The 24,935-nt window shown below is 35.5% G+C and overlaps 1 protein-coding gene across 4 annotated transcripts in view; it reads right to left on the reverse strand.

Annotated features, from left to right (window-relative positions):
• The window catches only part of LOC114122537 (protein muscleblind), a 160,715-nt gene that overhangs the window by 111,856 nt on the left and 23,924 nt on the right, over nt 1-24,935 (reverse strand). The window contains exon 2 of one of the 4 annotated variants that reach the window (XM_050207833.1): nt 20,998-21,050. The exons of the other annotated variants lie outside the window; for them this stretch is intronic. The gene's annotated coding sequence lies outside the window, so the exon portion shown is untranslated. The remainder of the gene's footprint in view (nt 1-20,997; nt 21,051-24,935) is intronic. 4 annotated transcript variants of the gene reach the window in all.

Genomic DNA, 24,935 nt, shown 5'->3' on the forward strand with positions numbered 1-24,935 from the left:
GCATATGCGTACAAATTAAATAAATTGTTAACTATATATACGTATAATCGCGCACAGGACGACGGCATTATATTATAAAATGTCATGTGTACAAGAGTGTGTATTACAATTAAATTAATACTACAGTATAAACGAGTCAACGCGAATAATATAATAACACAAAAACGGAATAAAGTTTTGGAATAAATATCCATAATCGTGCTGTATACACGATGACGTTATACCAGTTACCACTCGCATAATCTAAATGAGGAAATAAAACAAATTAGAATTTCGTCGCGACGCGCAAGTATAAATTTACAAATAATAAATGTATAAATATTAAGTCGACAGCGTCATCTGCATATTATAGTAATGTGTACGCCAATTGTGTAGTACCTATAGTAATGCAGGCGAGAAGAAAAAAATGAATTATAACCATTATAAATAAAATATTACGTGTACACTGCAGTATACATAATATTGACATTGCCGACCGACTGCAATTGCGCGCGTCCTGCTGAGACACGATACGTCTTTATTATGAATCTCGACGAGTCTGAGAGAAAATATTTATATTTAGACAGCTAGACGTGCTAGGGACCGCCAAAATTATGATGTTGCATAATATTATATTTAATTGATAAATAAAAACAAAAAAAGTAAATTCAAAATCCTAGATAGCTAGTTCAAATTTATCGAAGGCAGACAACACTATTATACGATAGATTTCGAACGGAAATCCACACTACATTGAAAATCGCTGTCGAGTCGTCCGCAGGATATTTTCTCCCTACGTTCGTACACGAGACACATTCGACTTTAAAGTGAAACGGTTTCTTCTAAAATCAAATAATTGCGCGTATTGATAATTGTTATTGTATGGTGCACAAAAAAAGACGAACAACGAAATGTTCATTATGTATATAAATCAAAAAATCTGAGAAACTCGCAGCTTTACGCGGTGTTGAGTGGTTGTTTGGTTGTGATGTGAGTGGTGGTGCGATGAAGGAGAGTTAGCGTCAGAAATCGCGCCAGAATAACGGCTAAAAGCTTTACGCCCGTGGGCGGTGTCGGGGGATTAGTCAGTGTGGTCGTCGCACAATCAAACTGGAAAAAAAATAAAGCCATGTACGGTTTTATTTTATCGTGCCTATACGTATATAATAATATATACTCTTAGTAGTATGTGTTCCTACGGTTATCACACGATTGAGCATAAAACACTCTTTTTACGATAGAGGATAGAGAATACTTTTTTCGATGCATTAAAGGATAAATAATAATATTATACAAAAGAAAACCTTCTCGATTGCAGAGAATAAAAAAAATTTTGCGATATTGCCATTTCCCACGTTAAAAAACTCTGAACTATTTTATACGAAAAATATTAATTTAAATAATTACCTACAAATTACAATAATACAGATATGGTACGAGTAAATAAATAACACGATTTTATTGATCAAATGCAGTAAGTAGTAACTGTTAAATGTATACACCTCGGTATCATATGTGTTTCCGAATTTTCTTAAAACATAGAATCGGTTTATTTTTATAATTATTCGAATATTGGCTTTTATGTATTTTAATTCTCTTTTTTGCTTTAATTATTTACCTCGTTTGTAGTTTTATGAAATGCATATTACGTCCGATTGAATTAATTTTATCTGTGCTCCGCAATCGTGTTATGCTCAATCGGATTTTACCGGTATAACCTACAGCCACATCGCCGAGTGTTGGACGACCCTTGACACGCCGCCGTGCACTGTGAATCGTTATTCCACAAACCGTTGTCGGTAGGGAACGAGGAGTAGGTATGAAACGGTGATTTAAAAAAAAAAAAAAAAAAAAACGGTAGCTAAGCGTTCGGTCGATTCGTCGTTTTGAAAAATAACAATATAAGAGTCCGATGTCATTATATTATAATATTTATGGGGATAAGTACACGATAATATCGTTATTATTGCACCACAACGACTTGGACTACAGCGTTACCACGGTATATCCGAAGCCATCGCCTTATATATATACACGGAACGAATCCGCGGCGTGCTTCGATTCGGTCGCATATAAAATACAAATATTATATATCGGAAGACACTATCCGGGTGCTCCCCCTCATCTGCAGTTAACCTATATATATACATGTTATATTATATTTTATTCTACGACGGACCGGGCGAGAATTTATTTTTAGGAGGCGCGATAGTAATTTTTTACGCTCTCATATATTATGGATATAAATATTTTTTTTTATTTTTTATCTGCATTTCCCTGGAGCCGTCGACGCTCGTCTATTATGGGCCATAACGGGAGATACAGCGGCACCGGCACCGCCGCCTCATCGGGTTTGTGTGTGCACATTTTGCACGCAGACCTCGTTCTCGACGTGTTGGCACCGCAAGCTCGGGATTTATTTAAGTTGTCGACTGTGTATGTCCGCTCTCTGCCCCACACGCACCGCACGTTATAGCGTTTCGCGGGCCGGTGCGGCGCCGTCGAGTATTTTTAAACTCGCGGGCGAGCTGCCGACACACAATACAAAGCCAGCTGCCGCCTCCGAGAGGCCTCGACGAATCTCGGTGGGTGTACGCGACACGTATAGTGCACATGGTACGGATTTTTTTTTTTTTTTTAATATCATTTTACGGGGCAATAACGTCGATAAAATTACCATTGAGAAACTATCAATCGTCGTCGTCGTCGTCGTAGTGGTTTTTTCAGAGGCCCGCAGAGCTGCGGCACGTCGGCGCAATATTAAACGCATTACACAATAATAATAATATATCGTAAAGTATTACAGCACAATACCGTCGTGGCGACATTATAATAATCATTACACTGTTGCCTGCATAACGCGTTATCATAATAATATTATAATTATTATTTTCTAGCGCATCGTATTATATACGGTCATGACGTGTCGTCGGCCCGCATCGTATAATGATTCGTACCGAATTACACGTCTTATGATTATCAGCTCGTAACGCTGCAGCAGCCGTTTAAATTATATCAATCGTGATGGACGTCTGTGTATTATTATATATTAGCGATCGACGACGAATTACACTATACTTACGACGAGCGTACTACAACTCGGTGACACGATATTATAGTAAAATGGTAATGATAATATAATGATATTATGTAGGCTTCCTAGACGGACGAAAGACGGTGCAGCGGGCCGGAACGCGTAGGTAGTGTACCATTATAACGTAGTATTGTAATACTACCATATAATACGACGTTCGACCGGGCCCGGATGGATATCGTGTAGATGCGCGAGTTATGTCGAAATTCGGTCTTGAAATAAAAATTATAATATTGTTATATTGTTCTCGTCCGGGAGTAATATTGGTGTTAAATACCTACGCTGCGGCGTTATTGCTACCCGCCCACTATAATATTATATTATACGTTTGGAGAGAAACAAAATATTTTAATTATTATTATTACACGTCACGTGAGACGCGAAAAACGGATGTTACCTATTTATAGCTACGACTATTGCAACGGCCTCGCGGACCGATTATAGTCTATCAAATAAACAGTTTATTATTATTTTAACGATCGCCTATTGTTGCTGGCAGAAAATCTGAAAGTCCTAAACACAAAAAGTCCACTGTATTACCACGGTTTGGGGCATGATTTGGAACCATAAACCGAAAAGAACCGGTTCTACGCAGTCAGAACCTTACCGGGACTCGAGTTACCAGTACTATTGTTGAAACCGTGACCGATATTTCGATAGAACTAAATCTACCTATATTATAATCAATGGCTTGGTCGTTTCGATTTGTGTTTATTTTTTTTTTTTTTGTGTCGAGACGTATAATTATGAGTTTATATTTTATTAAAACTGGTGAATATTTGGAAATCGGAATCAACCGGAACTGAGACAGATAGGCACTTATTTAGTTTTGAAAAACGAATAATTTTGATTTTCCTAAAAACCCATGCAATGTCAAAAATTAAAAGTTAGTAGTAAGTAGTAGGTAGAATGTAATGCTGACATAACTCGAAATATCAATCGATAAAATGCACATTTCTTTATATAATATTATATAATAATTATATTGACCGTGACCGTTAACCATGTTTGAATTTTAGTTTAGTGTTTTAAAGGCTTGTAGTAATATTATATTATAGCGCACAACAGTCAACATGAACATTTTATTTGAGTTATATATTAGTGCAGGCGAATACGGTTTTCGATATATTTTAGACTTAACAGCGTTATTCGACCATAATAATAAATAGGCCGTAAGGTTTTTATACATTATTACAAGACTGGGCGAGTTAATGATACTTTATAACTGAGTTGTGACGTTTATATTAAATATTTAAAACAAATTTAATGTTGATAGTGTACTATTTATTTTTATTAAATCAGTTACAAGTTAAGAGTGATACGAACAAATTATTAATTCTTTTTTTAATATATAAATATGCAATAGATAATTTAAAGTAAATGTCTAGAATATTGTATCAAAAATAAATTATTGTTATTGAATTCAGTTCTGATGATGTCGACGAGAAGGAAATTCAAGAATTAGATTTTTCATTTTAAATTAGGTTCTGCGATGATCATTGATCGTTAATCATTTCATTATTTTATAATTTATAAACAAACGTAATTCGGATTTGATTGAATAAGTATAAACGGTTGTTTTATTGAATTAACTTCAATAAAAATCAAACGGGTTAAAAGGGTCAAGTCGGTAAAAATTAATGAAAAACGGCCAAGTTAAAAGTTAAAATTAACTTAGCTTTAACCTTTTGAATTAGTTTATATGCCACAGCATCGCATTATCATAATAATAATAACATATACGACGTGTCGCGTATACTACACTCGTACCGATGATGTGGTTATTTTCAGCTGGACAGGTATAATATTAGAACGGCGTATTTACGGTTTAACGTTTTTATCTATGGCTAGAATCGTATATAGCGTTTAGTGCACACGCGTAAGGTCGTTGTCGCTGTGCGCGTGCACCGGTGCAAAAGGGGGTGAAAAAAAAGAGACGCCACGGCCTTGCCTGGATTAGGCGCGTTTATAGATATACGCGTGACCTCTTTCGTTCGGTAGGGGAAAGCGTTCGCGGAAACGAAAAACAAATAAAACGAATCAACTATATATTGGTTATTCACAAGTTACAACTACTGTACTTATATATAAATATGTATACATCGTCGGTGGATCAAACCGTAAAAAACTGTGCGTACAATAATATTATAATACTTCTGTATAAGGCGAGTGTTATGTGACATATAATAATAATGATATTAAACGAGTTGTAGGTCTATGTCAATATTATAAATATAAATATGTAAAATCGAAATTTATAGTTTACTCAGCCGCAAGATGAAATTCCGTTCCAGAGGTGTACAAGTCCTATCGCACACAATTTGTCCGCACTCACGTAGGTATATAAGATTAACATTTGTCTAAATTTTGATTTAAAATTTATAGCTTTTTCACATCAAATAGGTATAAGGCATATTGTATATATATATATTAAATTGGAAATGCAATTCGTAGATTTTATTTTGATTGCTTGTGCCGATGAATTGTAATTGTTACGCGTAAAAAAAAAGCTAAATAAAATAATATATCGTAAAATAATTTTTAAAAATCAGGAAATTTTAAAATGTAGTGATAAACAAACGTAAAATTGTTCTAAAAAGTCGGTCAGTTCTGGAAAAATAGAATCTAATGGTACAAATAAAAAAATTAAAAGTATAATAACGATACGTAATAATAATATATACGCGCAGACCGCGACGCTTTGTCCAGCCATAAATCTAAAAATTTCGGACAACGCGCTGCAGTCTCGGTATAATATGACTAAAAAAAAAAAAAATAAAATAATATTAAGAGCGATTACCATCGCGGACGTATTTTTTATTGTCGTAATCTAACTAATGTTTAGGTGTTAATTAATTCGATCGTGAGATTTTAAAGGCGAATGGGTCGACGAGCCGAAATATCGGCGGTGTCGTTTCCGGTTTTCCGGCACACAAAAATAATAACAATGTCGTATTGTACAAGTATTCGTGTACGTATGATATAATATAATGTTATTATATTCTATATATGTATCATATCCGCCGGACCGGCCCTCGAAAAAGCCAATATCCGCGATATAAAAGCTGCGCGCGCCGACCGTTTGTTTTTATTATAGAGCGACGAAACGGCGTAATGCCGTATAATATTCGCTCCGTGTATAAAATTCGCCGTCGCCGTTGTCGGTACAACAACTTATATATACCGCCGCCCAAACAACCGTGTAATAATAATAATAGTATATAATATGACGAGGAAACGCACTCTCTTTTCACCAGGACATTTATTTACATTACACTATATTATTATAAGCCGCACACACACCAAAACGCGAGCGTATACTCGAGCAATAATATATAGTATAGTTGATATTATATAATATATACGTATACTTTTATATTATATTGTGGTCGGGATCGTGTTTGTTTGGCGCTTACGGACATATTATTACAAACGGATCGCGTCGTGTTTGTATTTTAATAGTTCGCGAGATGTGTTGAAAAAATTACAAGTGGCCGACGACGAGACCATTGTTAAACTTCCGCGCAGTTATATTATTATTATATATTGTTATCATAATATACTGTCGTCGTCGCATTCGTTATTGTGTCGTCTATTGTATATATACACGGCGATTCTTTTATTGCTTTTATAACAGAAGCGGTTACCGAGATTGTATAGGTAGATTTATGAGTTTTTGAACGTTTTTGTTTTTTATATACATATTGCAATCAATTTCGAGTCAATGAAACACTATCGTCTAAACTCGTCTTATTAAAATCGTTTATTGCTACACAGTCGTGACCTATGGTTTGAAATTCGATGGATATACTTACGTAACAAATTTACTTTAAATGACCAGTACTTAACAAAAAAAATTGCTCCTCCCCCGCAAAAATAAAAGGTATAGGCTCCTAAAATATTGTTATATCAAATATAACCCTATAACCAAAGGCCCCAAATTACCGTGGACCCCCCGCGGTCTGCGGGCCCAAAGTTACGCCCCTGTAAATGACAGTCAAGTGATATGTCAAGTTAAACCAGTGGCTATCTTTTTTTTTTAAGGGCAGATAGGTGATTATATACATAGATTACGGAAATTGGCCAATTCATAATAATTTTGTATTAATTAGTATTTTAGTATTCATACAAATACTATATAGTAAATGACGCTTTTTTCGGGCTTTTGGTTGACGAGAGGGTAGAATATTATAATAATTACTTCTGAACAATATTTTAAGTGCATCACGCCACTGAGTATATAACCTTACTGTATATTAAAACTATTTCCATCGTTTTAAAATAAAAATAGCGTATGTAATCGTTCACGTACGCTAATTTTTAAGATTGATTTAAACAAAACGTAAAATAAGTATCCGAACCGAAAGTAAATATTACAAACATGCTACTATAATATGTTGGTATAGAAGTCGGCCAAATGTTACAACCGCATAATATTATTGTCAATATGCGCCACCTTAGCAATATTGTATGTTTAATCGATCCGTTGAAAATATTACAATTGATCGACAAACCAAACTCAAACAATTTATTGTGATTTATTATTTTATAGTATAATATAACAAACCAGTGAGTATGACATTATTTTTTTTATTCGCGACGCTAATGCAATTGTATACAGTTGCAAACTACCATCTTAAAATCACCCGAATCCACCTATACACTGCGGCACAACGGGGAAGACAAAAAAAGCGATTATTATTATTCGTCTGTTCCGGTCGCGTTTTGCTCCAATTTCCGTAGAACCACCACCACCACCATTATTGCACTGCGTTCCGGTTTCGAATCGGACGCGGTGCAGTTTATAACATATTATATATTTTCTGTTCCTGTTGTAATAATTATAATAATAAAAATATAATATTATCGTGTATTACCCGTAATGTCTATTAAATTATTATATAGGTGAGTATAACTCAGGTGTCGTCACTGCATCATCCGATCATCGGCGAAACGTTTGAGGGTGAAAGTGAAAACGGATTAAAACACGATTTGAATTTAAATTATTCCGCACATAGGTGCATATAAACGAGTGAACACTCATACGAACACACTACATAATACATTATAATATTAAGTGTTTGTTGCTAAAACACGTGTATTGATCTATTCATGTATTTGTACAATGTGCACCGTTTATAATTCATTTTACTTATTTGCATAATATGTATACACTCTCACGTTTCGGTGCGTTGCTGATAATATATGATTTATCATATGTGATGATATGCTCAATACCTCTACAACAATAATAATAGTTGCTATTAGCATGCGTATTAAGTACTATTGACCAACGTGGAGCCCACTATCTTTCATTTAATATAATGCAGTTATTTAAAATCTGATTTATTCGAATAAAAATGAATTAATTAGTGTATTTTAAAAAATCCAAAAATTAGATTTTTAACGATTAAAATTTTAAATAAAAAGTACGCTTGGTGAATCACACTGTACACGAATAATATACATAATAATATAATATTTATTATATTAAACGGTTTAGGTATCAGCTGACGTACTACATGTTTGGGCTTACTGCAAAACGCAATAATTATAGCCGATCGATCACAATCCGGAATATGTATTTTTTATATTGCGTACGACTAGAAAATATTTTGCATGTCGATCGTGATGCGGGTGGTGTGATGGTAGTGGTGGTGCGCTGAGTGGTTCCAAAACGATAATTCACCGATTTATGTGAGGATTATTGTAATTGGTCAGACATACGCGTTACGTATATTGGACGATTTAAATTATCGTCGAATAAAAATTCGAACATCAATATAAATACGATCACATTATTATTATTATTATACGAATCGGGACATAGGGGTCCATTTTTATTTTTTTTTATTTTTGATGGATAATGATTGTGACTTAAAAACCCGTTCATCGCGCTGTGCTACCGTAATTTACATTTATGAATTGTCATCAATGAAATTTTACACGTGATAAATGATAATTGATTATTTGTCAATTGTTATGAACTATATGTACGACGAGTAGATCGCTGCAGTAGAAATGTGCTAAAAGTCGTCATAAATATTATGTAGGCTATTATTATAGCTATTACTATAGTACCTATATACTTACAAACGGAAAATGTATAATGCCAGGTAAATGTATACGTGTTAAGTGTAGAAAAAAGAGCTCGTTAAACTATACACGGGTAGATAAAAAAAAAAAAAATGTACTCTTAATGATTGACCTTTTTTTTATATTTTTTTTTCCTATCAAGCGTATAGTGATAAAGAAAAGCGGCAGTGCAAGATAAAAAGGCATGGACAACTACTATATAATAGGGGGAATTGGCTTAAAAACTCTCAACAGGACACCCCTCAAAAAAACTTTGCACACCTTGTATATACCTATGTACAATGTACACGAGTACTGTATATAGGTACTGTAGAAGCGTTGAATAAAAAGGTCTAAAAACATCCGTTTCTTCAGATGATAAATCGTACGCGACGATGAAAAAAAAATATACGTATATATTCCGATCATTAGGGTAAAACTTTCGACGTCACACCTATCGTGAAAAAAAAAAACACAGTTGTATCGTTATATGTATATGTTTATGACATAAAAAAAATGGCAGACATTTTAGGTTCGGATGAAATAAGTTTAGACGTTTTAATGAAATAAATCACGATTTTAATACTCTATATTTTTTTTTTCTTGTTTTTTTTACGCGCTCGGCGACGGAGTACATTTTACATTTATATCGTTGCTGTGCAATTCGTTAAATAGGATTGCTAAAATTGAAATCAAAGGGCTTATTCAATTTAAAAATATATTATACTATATGGTGTACACCGAATAAAATATTTATTCAAATTTGTTTGAATAAACTCACACTGAGGCCTAGCTGATAACATGATAATATACATGTGCAGAGTGTATACGATGCGCATTATACAAAGCTGCTTTTTAATCATGGATGATGTATATTTTACGCGTATAAGCGGGGAGAATATATTTCATTATATAATAATACCATCGCTGCATTAACGCATTATAGTATACGATATAATATGTAATTGCTGTGAATTTTTAAAACAGTTTCATTTTATTATTTTCCAGACGGACGAAAAAAATATGTAACTAGGCGATGAGTATATATTTTAGTCATTATTGTATGTTACTGAATATGGGGGACGGGAAGTTAAATAATAACTATAACGACGGGAAGAGCAAAATATAATCATTAAAAACTAGGGCCCGCGGATTCGGCAATCGCGTATCTGATCGGTCGATACATTACATAATATAATGATTGATGGATAATTAATAAATAAGAACGTCCACACACTGTGTTTTTGTTAATCGAAAAATATTTAAACAAAGAAATATCGACAGTTTTGTAAATAATGTATGTGTTTTTCATTTGCAGGGGATATGACGATATGACCCTGCAAGACTGTTGGCCGATAATAGCAGGGTAAATAGACTACCTATAACTATAGTGCTGTACGAACTAAATGGATCTGGCAACAATTTTGTGCAATGTTTAATGTTATATTATACACGTCGAGCAGATGTTTATTCGATTAATAGCCATGAATCATATGTTATACAGTGTATATAATATAGGTACAACTATAGGTAATATAGTAATTTTTTCCGACACTTAACGGTTTTTACTCGTGTTTTTTTTTCAAGCTTTGCCGTAATACACAGTGTAACCATTTTTTATTTTCATAAAATGTTTACTTCGTTAACTATGCCGGTGCAGGTCCGCGCATCGGAAAGTTTTCGCGCCGAAGTAGTTTTAAAGCGTGCGAGCGACGGACGGACGGACCGGCTGAGCCGAGCGTTTTATATTATGCGGGGTAACTACTACTACAACAACAACAACAACAAGAACAAAATAATAAATAAATAAGCGAAAAAAAAATCATCCCCGTAATCTCGACGCAAAATATCTCAACTGTTTTGCCGCCTAGGTATACCTACGCGCGCGGCGTTTTGAATTTGATAAATTATTGTGTCGTGCGATACGCGGCCGTACGCTCGGCGGCGTAGTGCGTGCGGAGTTGATGGGTACAATGTGAGATATCGTAACAGTATTCGCGTAACTGTATAACAATATAACATATATGATTAATATAACAATGATGTATTGCTGTATAATGCGTGTATCGACAGCTTAAAAGTTATTTTATAAACAAATCAGTATAGGTACGCGGATAACGTGAAAAAAAAACCATCAAACACGATTTATTATACGTTTTCAACGAAATTAAAAACTTTAAACCGTTTATATTTCCCGCTGCAGAGTGTATAATTCGATATTTGCAGCAGCGACGTACGAATTTCGTGTGTGGGATATTATTAGAGCGAAAAACCCATTATAACCATCACACGAGCGTGGCGGCAAAAACTTAATCTCCGTATTATTAGCGGAGGATTGTCGTCGCAAATTGATCGGCCTTAACCACCTCCGCCGCCACCGAATTCAAAATTACACGACGTGCGTGCGTGTATAGAGCGTTGTTCGCAGTATAGTGCCGGGCTTTATGCGATCGGGAGGGGGTGACGGGTAAGGGATGAGCTGGTTAAGGGAGCCCCGGCAGTGACGTGATGAAGTTAGGCGGCAGGCGTGCGGGACGGGTACAGCACGGGTGAAAGGGTGCGGAGCGAGTCCAGGATGTATACGCGACACGCGTACATAAGGAAATAAGCCAAGGATATATACATCCTTTTATTCTTCGTCGCCAAAATCGATCGTTGTTGTACTACGACGCATCGTTTTTCGTCGCTCTTCTACACTACACAGTGCAGTGTGGTATTAGGCACCGCAAACGTATATTACAATATATTATACTTTTACGTATATATATATATATATGTGTGTGTGTAGACGCATAAACTGTCAATACGTCGTCGTCGCCTTCCATTGTCCGCGTCGTACATCACGCGACGACGATGTTGATTTATCATCGTCTCGTACCTATATACTATACTATCGTATATATATATATAGTATAACGTAGTGTACGCGAACGCCGCCAATATACTTTATATCATAGTCGTGTCAGCAGCTCTTCTCCGACGCGATCGTCTAAAATATGTGTGTAAATATATATACATATATGTATATACGATATGTACGTGCACATAATGTATCGCATAATAATACTTCCCCGACGTTCACGGAGCCGACTCGAATCACGCGTGTCTTGCCGTTTAACTTCGTGCCGTATGATATATGATAAGTGTGTATGCGCCTAATGTGTGTACGGACGTTATAATATATATTGCGAAACTCGCGCAGATCAACTATACGTATATAATACGACTTTGGTAGGTATAATGCGTATTATGTTACGTGCTTTGACGGCGACTGCTGCTGCAGTATATAGTCTCCTGCAGCTGCACAATATAACCGCTTAAGTGCGCTTCTGCAGTACGGCTCAATCGATTCCTATAACAGTACAGCTATGTATATATTATACCGATCGCGTGTTTACCATATGCGTTCGTGTATTTCATCGTTATCGTATCGTACGGGCCACGTCCGTCAAGTCGGCACTTGAGTACAACCTCAAAACACAAACATCGATATTTTGCAAACAGTTTTCATCGTTTTGTTATATATACTTTGCTATATAAGTCTGCAGTGCGACGTGTCGAAAACAAACAAAAATGTTAGTGTAGAGCTATCTTGAAGAAATCCGAGCTCTTTGATCAATTACGCTTTGACATAATTGGTTTGAAAATTGCTAAACTATTTTTAGACGATTTTCTTCGTTTAGGTTTTCCACAACCCGAGAAAACTGAAAATTTCTTAGTGGTATACATTGTTTAAATACTCTTAAATGCGGGTAGGCATCAAAGTTTCGGGATTTAGTCATGTTAGAGAACTGAGTCAAGTATTTAATATTCCTTGTTAAACAACACACACGTGTGCGAAGAATGAGTTGGCCTTTTAACTATTTGTCATAAAGGTCCCGTGCCAAGAACCCGTGCCAACATTTAGGCGTCTATATGTAAAAATGTTCAACTTGCGGCAAAAATCAATTTTTACAGACCAAATTTTTTAGTATTTTAATACATTTTAGATGGGTTACCGATAATCAGATTTGGATCGATTGGTACTGCAGTGACATGTGTATTACGTATAATTTTGATGTTCATCGTCATATTTTTATTTTTATCTTCGCAGACGACATAATATTATAATATGCGACCATGGTCACTGGCCATACATTAAGACACGTCCAAATTGTTCATTTCCAGTATGACTGTAACGGTCAGCTACTAGACTAACTGTGTACTAGACTGAGTATGTCCTTTCTACAGAACTTGGCATCTCATCTGCGACACGATGCTAGTAGAGGTACACGCTTATTAATCTACGATAGTCTAGTAATAATCATGCGTTATACGATTCATTCTCGATTCGATCATAATACAGCTAAACATGTATTTTTATTTAATACTTATACATCAAATGTCAAGAAGATACATCATGTACCTACCGATATTATTGATTCTGCACGTCGTCTGTATATCTGTCTGTCTGTTTTTTTTTTTTTTTTAAATAATATCGGTGCTCATGAATCTTGTACAATTATTCGAAGCTCTCGAAACCGTTATTATTTTATAAAATATTTTGTGATTTATAGATTAACATAAACTGTAGTATAATAGTACCGTTGTTGGTATCTCCTTCAGATATGCAATGTAATCATGTTTCAGTCGAACGCATTTCTAGTAGGTATAATATTGACGGTTAAAAAAAAATGTTTTTTACCTTATTAAGTTAAAACAATATTATGACATATTGTATAATAAAATATTGCAGTACCTACATTAACTCACCGTGTAATTTTAGCCTCTCGTAGAATAAATAATAATAAAAAAAGAAACTATTTAAGCTAAGATAACCAAACGCCAAGAATGCGTACACTTATATATTATATATATGTATGTATGTATGTATGTGTATTACGCACACATATATACGCGTATATAAACGACCAAACGTGTGCAATATGTATGAATTGTGCGTGTATGCTAGCGCATTGTTTGTATTATTGAAATATTCATTTCAAGATGCGCCGGTGGTGAGTTAAAAAAGAAAAAAAAACTAATAAAAAAAACGCAATTTCTTCATACCGAGGATCCTCGGGCGGCTCGAGCGTCGGCCGTTAAGCCCGCCCGCGAGTTAAGACGCGTTTTAAAAAATTCACGTCGGGACTCGAATCCGATGGTATACACACACACATACACATTCACATTCACATATATATATGTATAATACATATTATATAATATATCTATACATATGTATTTTACGCCAGCGCAGTGCGGACGAATCCTATTGATTTTCAACAGTGTACGAGTGCACCAGTTTTTATTTTCGTAACCGTATGTCTATATATTATATATAATACTATTTTATTGTATTATTATTATATTATTATATGCACGAGCGTGTGCTTTTATATAAAACGCGTTGGTTATGATACATGAAAATATAGGACGTAAACGGCGCGGGAAAAACATGATGCTGCAAAAATAGAGTATAGTGGTTCATATAATATAATATAGGTAGGTACAGCTCATATCTACCGTCGACGCCGGTCGCAGAGATCCTGTGAATATTGTATTGTAGATATTGTACTTATTAGGAAACGCGAATAAGAATGATATGATATCTGTTGTGTTATTATCTGTTCGGACGAAATGACGAGGGTGTAGCGAACTCGTGCGGTGGCTGACAGCGGGCGGAAACGCGAAGAAAACAATATAATATATACACATAATATTATTGTTATAATAATAATATAATACATAATAACAACGCGATAAAATGGAGAAAAAAAACGAAAACAATCTCTGTAGTAGTACAGTTCTATGTTATCGTATATATAATATGTATATTATAATAATAGTATTACTGAGGTACGATGTGAGGCGCACGGCTTCCGAATTTGAAATCGGCGAACAATATAATAATATATTATCGAACCCTGAACAGCCTTCAAACTCGAGCGAAAGAGTTGAACGTACATAATATTATATAATAATACGGGCGATAGTCTCGAATACGTATTATTATATCTGCGTTCGCGGGGTAGAAGAAGTGACCCGATTTCCTCTTAGGTACCAATAGCGTTTCAGAAAGAAAATCGTACATTAGATTGTACACTTTGGGTTGGGATTTTTTCACTTTTTCATGCTTAAGGCTTTCCAATAAAACATACGTTAGCACTACACCCGCTACTAAAATACGGTATAAAACACGGTTTCGACGTTTTTGTGTCCAAGTGTCGGTATTAGAGACTAAATAAATTATTTTGAAATTGCCATGCACCAAAATCGCGGGATTGAATTTAGAAAACGATCCGAGCTTTTTCCGCGGTGTGCTTTGAACGGTACGACATTTGTTCGCGTTGCCGTTCTATTGAATTTTCAATGGGCTTTCCGTGCAGAACCGTTTTCTTTATACACACCTATAATATTGATATTTTGTTTTAGAAAATACCGACTGGCTTTAAAAAATAAATTTCATTTCATTCCCGGGCGACGATTATTTATTATAATGACGTCGAGCGAAAACGTCGTATTATTCTTATATTGTCACGCCATACGCGTATACATAAATATAATGTACCTATACTACTGCAAAGTGTCAATCGCTTTTCCCGCGCATTACAATGTATATAAGTGTATAGAATACCTGAAACGTAACGTACGCGTACAAAATGTTATTTACACACACGGCGCGCCTTTGTGTATAATGTGCGCGACGAAAAGGGCCGGCGAACACAAAAGGCGGTACTGAGAGGATAAGTGTAAATGCGTAAATGCGGCGGATGTGACACTATATTATACACGTATATGAGCGCGTATATACCGTGTAAGGAAACGTATAATAGTACATGGTGATTCGCCGAGTATGCTCGCCCCCATTTTTCTCTCGTTTTAAACATTCCATACTTTTAGATTCCTAAGATATTTTTGTTTTATTTAACGAGTGTCGTGCGACAATAATATAAACATTTAACTTTCGTACGAGAACCCTATTTTTTAAGTATATATCATTTAGTGGATAATTTGATCTGATAATGTCGTTGTGGTTGTACTTAGTTTAAAATTTGAACGAGTAGTTTCTCATATCAAAATAATTTTAGCCCATTAAAAATTGATTTTACAAAAATATTAAATATAGATATATTATGAGATCTAGTATTTATTATATTTGGAATGTTTTTACCAATTATAAACATTGATAGATTAATTTTAAAAATGTTATTGTTTTATACTCGTAGTCATTACGAATCCGATCTCCGGAAAAAAAGTATATTCTCCGCGGTTGATCTTTATCGAAAATAGAATGACCACTCCTGAGTCCTGACGTGTGGATTTAGTCGCGTGAAAAAGTATAGAAAAATATACCTACTTGAGTGGGTTTAACATACACACGAGGGGGGGAGGTGTGAAAAAAAACCGTTTACCTTTTTAAGTCAACCGATGAGTAACACGTGAGTATACATGAATATTTATGAATATATATAGGCGATGTATGCTTAGCTCGTCAAAGGGTAGGTACTCGTAAGTAACTAAAGCAAGTATTTCCCGATTTGCTGATATTTTATTTTGCAACTTGAATATTTCATGGGGCAATATCACGGCTTAGTTTGTGATTGCATGGCGTTTTCCGTACACCTAAAGACGTAATATTACGTATCGTATTTAGTGTCCTATTAAAGCTGATATTGTATTGAATAGTATATCGGGGACGATTATAAGGTGCTAAAAGTATTTTCTTACCACAGACCACAGATCGTACATAGGTGTAGTTTAAATATTCTAATTTATTCAATAAATTCAAAAACATTTTTAAATAGTAGAAAAAATCGTGGTTTTAGACTTTTCTATGTTTATAAAATATTTAACGATAATAAATATCGATGGACTCATAAAACGATTTAGAGAACATTTTGGACGTACGATTTTGGGTTCTTAACCGACGGTTTATTTAATATGTGCAGTTTGGAAAACTGAGAGCGGTCGCACTCGAAATAACACAGCGTCTCGGCATCTGGCGGTATTGTTTGCCAAATGCGCCGATATTAACACGCCTGTTATTAAAAAATCATTATAGGAGCAGATTACAGCTGTGAATTCGCATACTCAAATTTAAAGTAAATAAACAACTGCACCCAGTGTACACGATTGCGATGAACACCTGCACGTATAGCGAATACGATAACCGTGCAAAATAATTAAACGAAACTACCGAAACGAATTAAACATAAAAATCAGTCGTAAAAACTTACGAATGGTAACATATAATAATGTAGTTTTTACCGTGAGCGTATTCGTCGCTTGAAAACATCTCGATACACGTTAATACTCGAGATCAAAGGACAATAATGATAAGTTCGACGAAGAGTATGTACGTAGTATTTGCGGTCGCAGCAGGATGGACATAGTATATTAGTATTATACGAACGTCATATTATAATATGCAGAGCACAGAGACGGCGTAATGGTGTGCATTGTACCCTGTACATTAACGACGGTATTATGTAATAATGTGTATTATTATACTGATAGTCATGACATCGTGTACGAGAAGTGCGACTACTCGATGAGGCACTGGTTTAGATGGTTGAAGTCACTAATACAGTATTGGAATAAGGTAGCAAATGTGTGGTCACGGTATAGCTGCAGCAGTGTTACCCCGTGCAATAGTGGTATATGTTGTTTGTATATTATAATAGTACTGTACCGTTCAAAATATATATCGCGCTAATCGTAGATAATGCATAGATATGGCTACTGCTGTGGCAGTCACAGTGGCTGATTGAAATAGGTATACATATTATATAGTCGCATTGGACGTCCGATATAGTATACATTGTACGGTATTAAATGATGTATTATCGTGACTCGTGCTCGTCCGCGTCGTGTTATAGGCCGTTTGTAGTTTGGTGAATAGTTAATGACGGTGAACCGGCGAGGGTGCATTTACGCTCGAGAGTATATGTATGTATATTATTGTTGTTTGCCGTACACAGTCAGGCGTAATATGATTGTTGTCGGGCCGATTTCGACACACACACACGCAAAACTATAATATTATATGCTGTACGAGTAGACGACGTACATTACTATGTACTTAGCCTAAACATTAAACTATACTGTGTACGTGTTTGTGATATTTCGTAAAGGTCTGTCACGCGACCGACGACGAACTAAAGTACGAGCAGCGAGTCTGAACTCGCGACGATGATGTCGTCTCGCACTCTGCAGTGCAGATTTGCGGTGTGTTTCGTGACTCTCTCGGACGGCCGAACAAAAGTGCAGTTTGCTCGTTATCGTCGGTTACGATGTATAAGGTATGTACTGTGCTCAGTTCGTGGGCTCGTATTTTTTAATACGTTTAATAATATTATCTGTATGAGACATGACGGCTGTCATCTTACTTGCAGAGAGTTCCGTCGCGGTTTTCCGAAACTTTCTCCCGCACGAAAACCGCCTATAATAAATGTAGGTACGACGCGATTCGTTGCGTATAAATACGCATTGTACACACACACACACACACACACACACGTACGTCGTATGTATACAAAACGATGCGATATGTACCCTTCAGGAAAATGACAAATTTCTCAGGGCCTTTTCCGTAATTGCTTTTGTTCTCGGTTGCATATAGTTGTAATATCTTTAATATCACCGCTACACGCGAGTTGACGGATGATTCGCTGTAAAGCAAATAATAATGTGGTATCGCGTTTCATTAATAAAACGATGATTTTTTTTCTTCTTAGCGAAGCGACAGGCGACGTTTAGAAACCATTTGTTGACTTTTCAGACAGACGCTGTACCTGCACCTTCCCGCAGTGAAACGTTCGACTCAACCACTCGGCTATCTTTATTCATAAATATGGTTTTCCGATTTTTTTTTCGCATATTCGTACAACCCTTCTATACGCTACGTTGCACGACCCATATTATGCGCACGAGTGTTTTATGTAACGAAATCTTATCTATAGTACTATCGTGTGGTTTTATTTTTATCGCGACCCCACTCGAGCGTCGCACTTATCGGCTCGCAAAACTCTTATATTATAAGATATCGTTTGCTACCCTCGGGCCCCGATTTATGTATAACAAGTATTTGCAATAAACAGCATCAGCAGCTACTTTAATATTATATATATTGTTTATTACACGGCACTATACTGCGGCGTTGTATAGAAGCGGGATAGCGTAATAGCGCTATAGTAGCGTTGTACACGGCCGTTTTAGAGACTTATTATGTATATATTCGTATATACGTTACGGATAAAGTGGTAGAAAATAATATGCTGTTTGAGAAATTTTGATCTTTTTATATAATAAAGTCCTGCATGGATAAAATTGCATAGATTATTTGGGTGTTAGACTCAAAGGAATAATAATATTATGAAGAGTAAAAAATTTAAACGATTTAAATGTATAACTGAATTTTAAGGAATTTTATGCTTGAGTAATGATTACATATTATAAAACGTAATCTAAAAAAATCAAATCTTCAAGTGATGCGTGCGATGATATTAACGCTGAAAATTAATCCGAAAAAGCTCTTTAGACATAAACCATATATTTTATTAAATAAATCGTAAAACGATTGTATGGTTTACTTTGTCCGATAGTCCATTTTCCCGGTAACTTGCAGGACAATGTATACCACACATTATTACTGCACACAGTATTACACGAGTACATTATTATTATCGGCGTACGCACGCATAAGGATGGACTGCAAAGGTTCGACCGGACGTAGTATAGGCATGTATATAATAATACAATATAGTGTAAGTGCTGCTCTTACGGTAATTCACTTAGCCCCGCAGGGTGCGTCGAAAGTTTGACGCCACGCCGGGGCGGCACCACCTTGCACCATTACTATTTACAATGCCGGATTTGACGTGGGCGTGAGCGGGTGGAATGCACCAAGGCCTCGAGACTATAGGAAGTACAAAATCATCCGATTTTCGTAGAAAAATCGTACAAACGGATTTCGGTTAATTGGTTGAGATACCTCCGCTCTAAGTACATATTATGATGGTTACCGGAGGTTGTAACGGTATTGTGTAGTCACCTGTTGGGTGGGGGAGGATAAATAGGGGTGAGCCGACCTCAGCGCGAGATCGGACAAAAACGATGAGAATAAAGAAAAATCACACGTAAAATTATATTGTTCATTTGCGGAGGCGTGACACGAAAAAAACATAAACGGTGAATATTCGATTAAGAAATTCGAAAAAACAACATTGTTCTAACGAGTTTCGTCGGCGCCAAAAATAAAGGGTGTCGACAAATTACAGACAAAGAAAATTGATGACGGATTACGCCGGAAAGGCGGGTCGACGGCGACGTCAGGCGTTATGATTAGCTAACACCGACGGACGCAAGCTGCCGGAAATTTCGTAAATCCATCCACAAGCGTGTTTACCTATATATATATAATAGGATGTTATAGGTATAGCTTTTCACTACTTAAGTCTCGACACTGTTAATTATTATATGATCGCGGAAAATTGGCGTGAGCGGTGCAGCTAATTGTTGCGAGAAAAAGAAAATTATCCTATCTCAGCTATCTCCTCGATGAATGGTGAATAAACTTTGACGAACAAACATTTTTTTTTCTTATTGTTTATGTTTCAATATAGGTTATTTTTAAGATAATCGATATATACAAAAAAAATAAAAGCTGATAGCATACGAAATTAATGTTGATACAATTATAAACATGGTAACTTAAACTTAAAACAAATAAATAGTTTAGAGAAACTGACAACGATAATAATATTATCATAATAAACGAGTTCTCAACTAAGGAGTTGAATGAAAATACGTATATCTGGAGTTTAAAGTCGAATATATTAATATATTTGTTTGCAAGAACAACTTACCGTTTATCGTTGTAGTGACCTCAGAGATTTTTGAATGACGGGAAATCTTTTCACTGTATACAAAATTAAAATTGAAATTATTTTTTTTTTTATTCTAATAACTAATAAGTATAAGTTTTTTTTTTTTGGGGGGGGGGGGGTAGTTTATAAATGGCAATCGTCAGTTGCAATTAGATAAAGTTAAAAATTGAAGATAACACAGCTGCAATATAATTTATAAGGATAATATTATATAGCAATACAAAAATCTAGCTTATTCAGTTTAGTATAATATGGGTTTTGAGCATGTGGTGATGGGGATGGTTATGACCGTATAAAACGGCTTGATTTGGAATTGAGAAAAGAAGTTGTTTTTGGGTAACGTACTTAAGTGAGAGGTATAGTTCTAAAAGAGACCTTCCGCGAACATGTGGAGCGTCCGGAGAACTATTTAAAAGGGAATTAACACACTGCACAGTTCCATAATGCGTTGCGAGGAAAGAGTTTCAATTCCGCAGGACCTTATCGCGCCATTTTAGAGGACGGCCTTTTTCAAACCATTTGATATCACTACAATAATTACATAACATTATATAGCAGGAGTGTACGTTCGTGATTCCGTTTATAGTGGCGGTTTTTAAACGGAATAATAGGTTTCTGTACGGGTAAGCGGCGTACACGACGTGCAGAGCGACGTCTAAGTTATAGTGTTCATCTGGGGTATAATTGTGCCCATAAAGGACACGAATTACCGCTTCTTACGGTATTCAATTTCGGCGCTCTCTATCCGCAGAGCATCATCCCGGCCATTAACGCGATACAAATCGTATTAAGCGTATTTATTATGTATACACGACTACCACGGTAGCCATGATGGTGTACGCTCACCGCGCGTAAATATAATATCATTAATGTATACTTATGGCCCACGGTATTTGCGAAACCAGTGTAATACAACTATACAGTAGGTACGCAGATTATTATACGATGTACACGTGTACACACACACATAACACGGGTATATGAACAATATCGGTAAACATAAATCGTCTCGTACACGAGTATACATTATAATATATTATGTTCTCGCTGCGTGTTTCGCCTATACACGTCTTAAATAATATATTTTATAATATTATGCTCGTGTGCATCTCGCAGTGCTTATATCAGTATTATTGTTTTACGGATGACGTAATAAAAATAATTCGTAATTTTAATAAAAAAGACTCGGAGAACGCGACCCCAATATAAAAATATAAACGTATATATAAATATATGTGTGCGTATAGTGTATACCTTCAATCTATACACACAAACATATATATATATATATTCACCAGCAGGCTACAGGCTATATATATATTGGATCCAAAACGAAGGGAGCAATCTATTATTGGTTTCGCGGTATATCGATGCGTTTTATTCTTCATTTTTGAACGTAATCGGTTTTTTCCGGTAGAACAAGAAGCGCTTCGAAAGTTTCATTAAGTAGCCCTTCTAATGCAGATACAACAAATCGTACACAGATGCGGTAGGTACTTTAGAGAATATCACTGCGATTGGTGGTTTACCGGAAAATCGCGAATACCCAAAACCTTTCTGCGGTGAAACACATCCGCTGTAAGTGGTCTGAGGTTAAACTTTTTTTCCCGTCGGCAGGAAAAAAACATTTTATAAATCCTATGTTTAAAAAAATATATATACACACATATTTTGATCGATTATATTGATTTGTTTCAGTCAACGTTATATCATCATCTAATACCTATGTATATAGTTTTCAAACATTTTCACAATTTTCTAATGGTATTTAAAAGCTTATCAAAGCGTATGTGGTGGTTTTCGTTTTGAATTCAAGTATATATTCGAACAGCTCAAACAATATTAAATCAGTTCGACTCGAACCAAATTTTTTTCAATTTTTTTTTATTTTAAATAACTAGTTAATACGTTTATAATAATATAATATTGTGTCTGTAGGTGTATTGGTTTTTCGAAAGCGTTTTCATTGATAACGACGATAAAAATAATGTACCTGCTACGCGTTTTACTCTCGTCAAGGCGAACTATAGACAATAGAAAGGCGACCAATGAGCATCATCGTTCGTTCATCCGTACATTTTTCTCAAAAGATTTATCGTTAAAATAGGTCACCTAGCTATATATATAATATAACACACCGGCAGTAAAAATAATACTATGACGACGACTACAACTATATATATATATATATATATATATAGTATTTACACGAAACAATAATTCACGTTTATTTGGTTTTTTTTTTATCGCGCCGTTCGTGTCTGTCGCTACTGTGCAGCACACTTTTTCTAAACAGTTTTCGGTATCGTCAGTTGTAGTAGTCTTGTGTAGGTACGGCACAGACTTGTAGTAAATAGCAACAATATAATATATAGCACACGCGCGTAGGTGCACTGCAAAATATACGTAATACAATATCGCATGATATTAGGTACATATTTCGTATTATATTATTATTATATTATACACAGAGACGTAAAAAATAACAATTTCAAGCTGCGCGTACATCGGCCGCACGACGAACACGGCGCGGTGATTCGCATAATCGTGCGTCGTGTGCGTCTATCTCGTTACATACATCACAATGTCATTACGACGTTTTTCTTTCTCTCTGCGTTTTTCCGGGACTTATCGCGTCCGGAGCGGTTACGATATTCGTTCGAACGCGTTTTACGCATATAGAAAAAACCCTCATAAAGCGTTTGGGACGTTTTCCGTTTTCCATAATAATATTATCTTTTAATCCGCCATCGATCGTGCAAAGTCTTGTTCGAGTTCCCGCGGCGAGTTACAAGTGAAATATAAATATATTTAGTCGGTCGTATATTACACTAGTATTATATACGCATATTATAGAGATGTGCGCGGAACACGACGACGGTGATTATAATGTCGTATAAAATATTAACTCGGCCGCATAAATGTGTATACATTTATGTATGAGATGTATTTTATGCGTGTGCCCAGTTCCGTACATGGATTTCGTCGTATTATAAGCGACTGCACACGCATTCGGCGGGTCATGCGAAAGCGGTCGTCGGGGCGGTAGAGACGGGGGAAAAAAATATGAAAACTATGAAGCGCGGCCGAGCGTTATCGACGAAAAACAGTCGGATTTGTAAGTGCAGATAAAAGAACAAGAAAAAAACTTTCGGAATTTATCGAAACTTTGTTTCGTGGCATTTCCACGAACGTGTCCAAATACAATATTTTATATGAACATTATGTACTATGATGTTTTAGCGGTCGGATCGTTTATGAGATAATAATATAAATCCCTGTATGTTTGGTGGTGCGAAGAGTGCGTTTCGCGTGCGCACCGGTTGATACGTTTAACACGTGAGGAGTTTATCATTTCATAATTCGTAATTGTTTACAATTTAGACGAGTGAAATGAGGCACTCAATACAATATTGGTCTGCTCGTCTTAACCTACATAGATAAGTTATAAGTATAACTAATAAACTATACTTGTACGGAATTTGATTTCTATATCGATTATTGAAAAAATCTATAAATAATTGTCTATTTAGGAATAAGAAATTAAAAATGCATCTTTCAAAAGATTAAAAACTTAAAATATCGGTATGATAAAAAGATTTCCAAAAATATTGTTTTTTTTTAACGATTAAAAATCACGTTAAAAAAATAATCTCAAAAAGTTGGAAAACGTGGTTTTTAAAATAACTACGAGTGCTCGTACATTCTTATATCCGTATAAGCCTACAACCCGAATGACAAGTATAAAATTAAAAACTGTTTCACGCATTCGCTCAGTGTAAACTCCGATCGTGACATTGTCGACGGTCCTTTACGTGCCCCTAATATTCGTTATTTAATATTAGGTACGTGATACAGATCGGGATATTTTAGCATTGGTATTGTACGACACACGGGTACTTATATTCACGAAAATC

Source organism: Aphis gossypii, chromosome X, assembly GCF_020184175.1.
Source record: "Aphis gossypii isolate Hap1 chromosome X, ASM2018417v2, whole genome shotgun sequence".
Classification (NCBI taxonomy): Eukaryota; Metazoa; Arthropoda; class Insecta; order Hemiptera; family Aphididae; genus Aphis; species Aphis gossypii.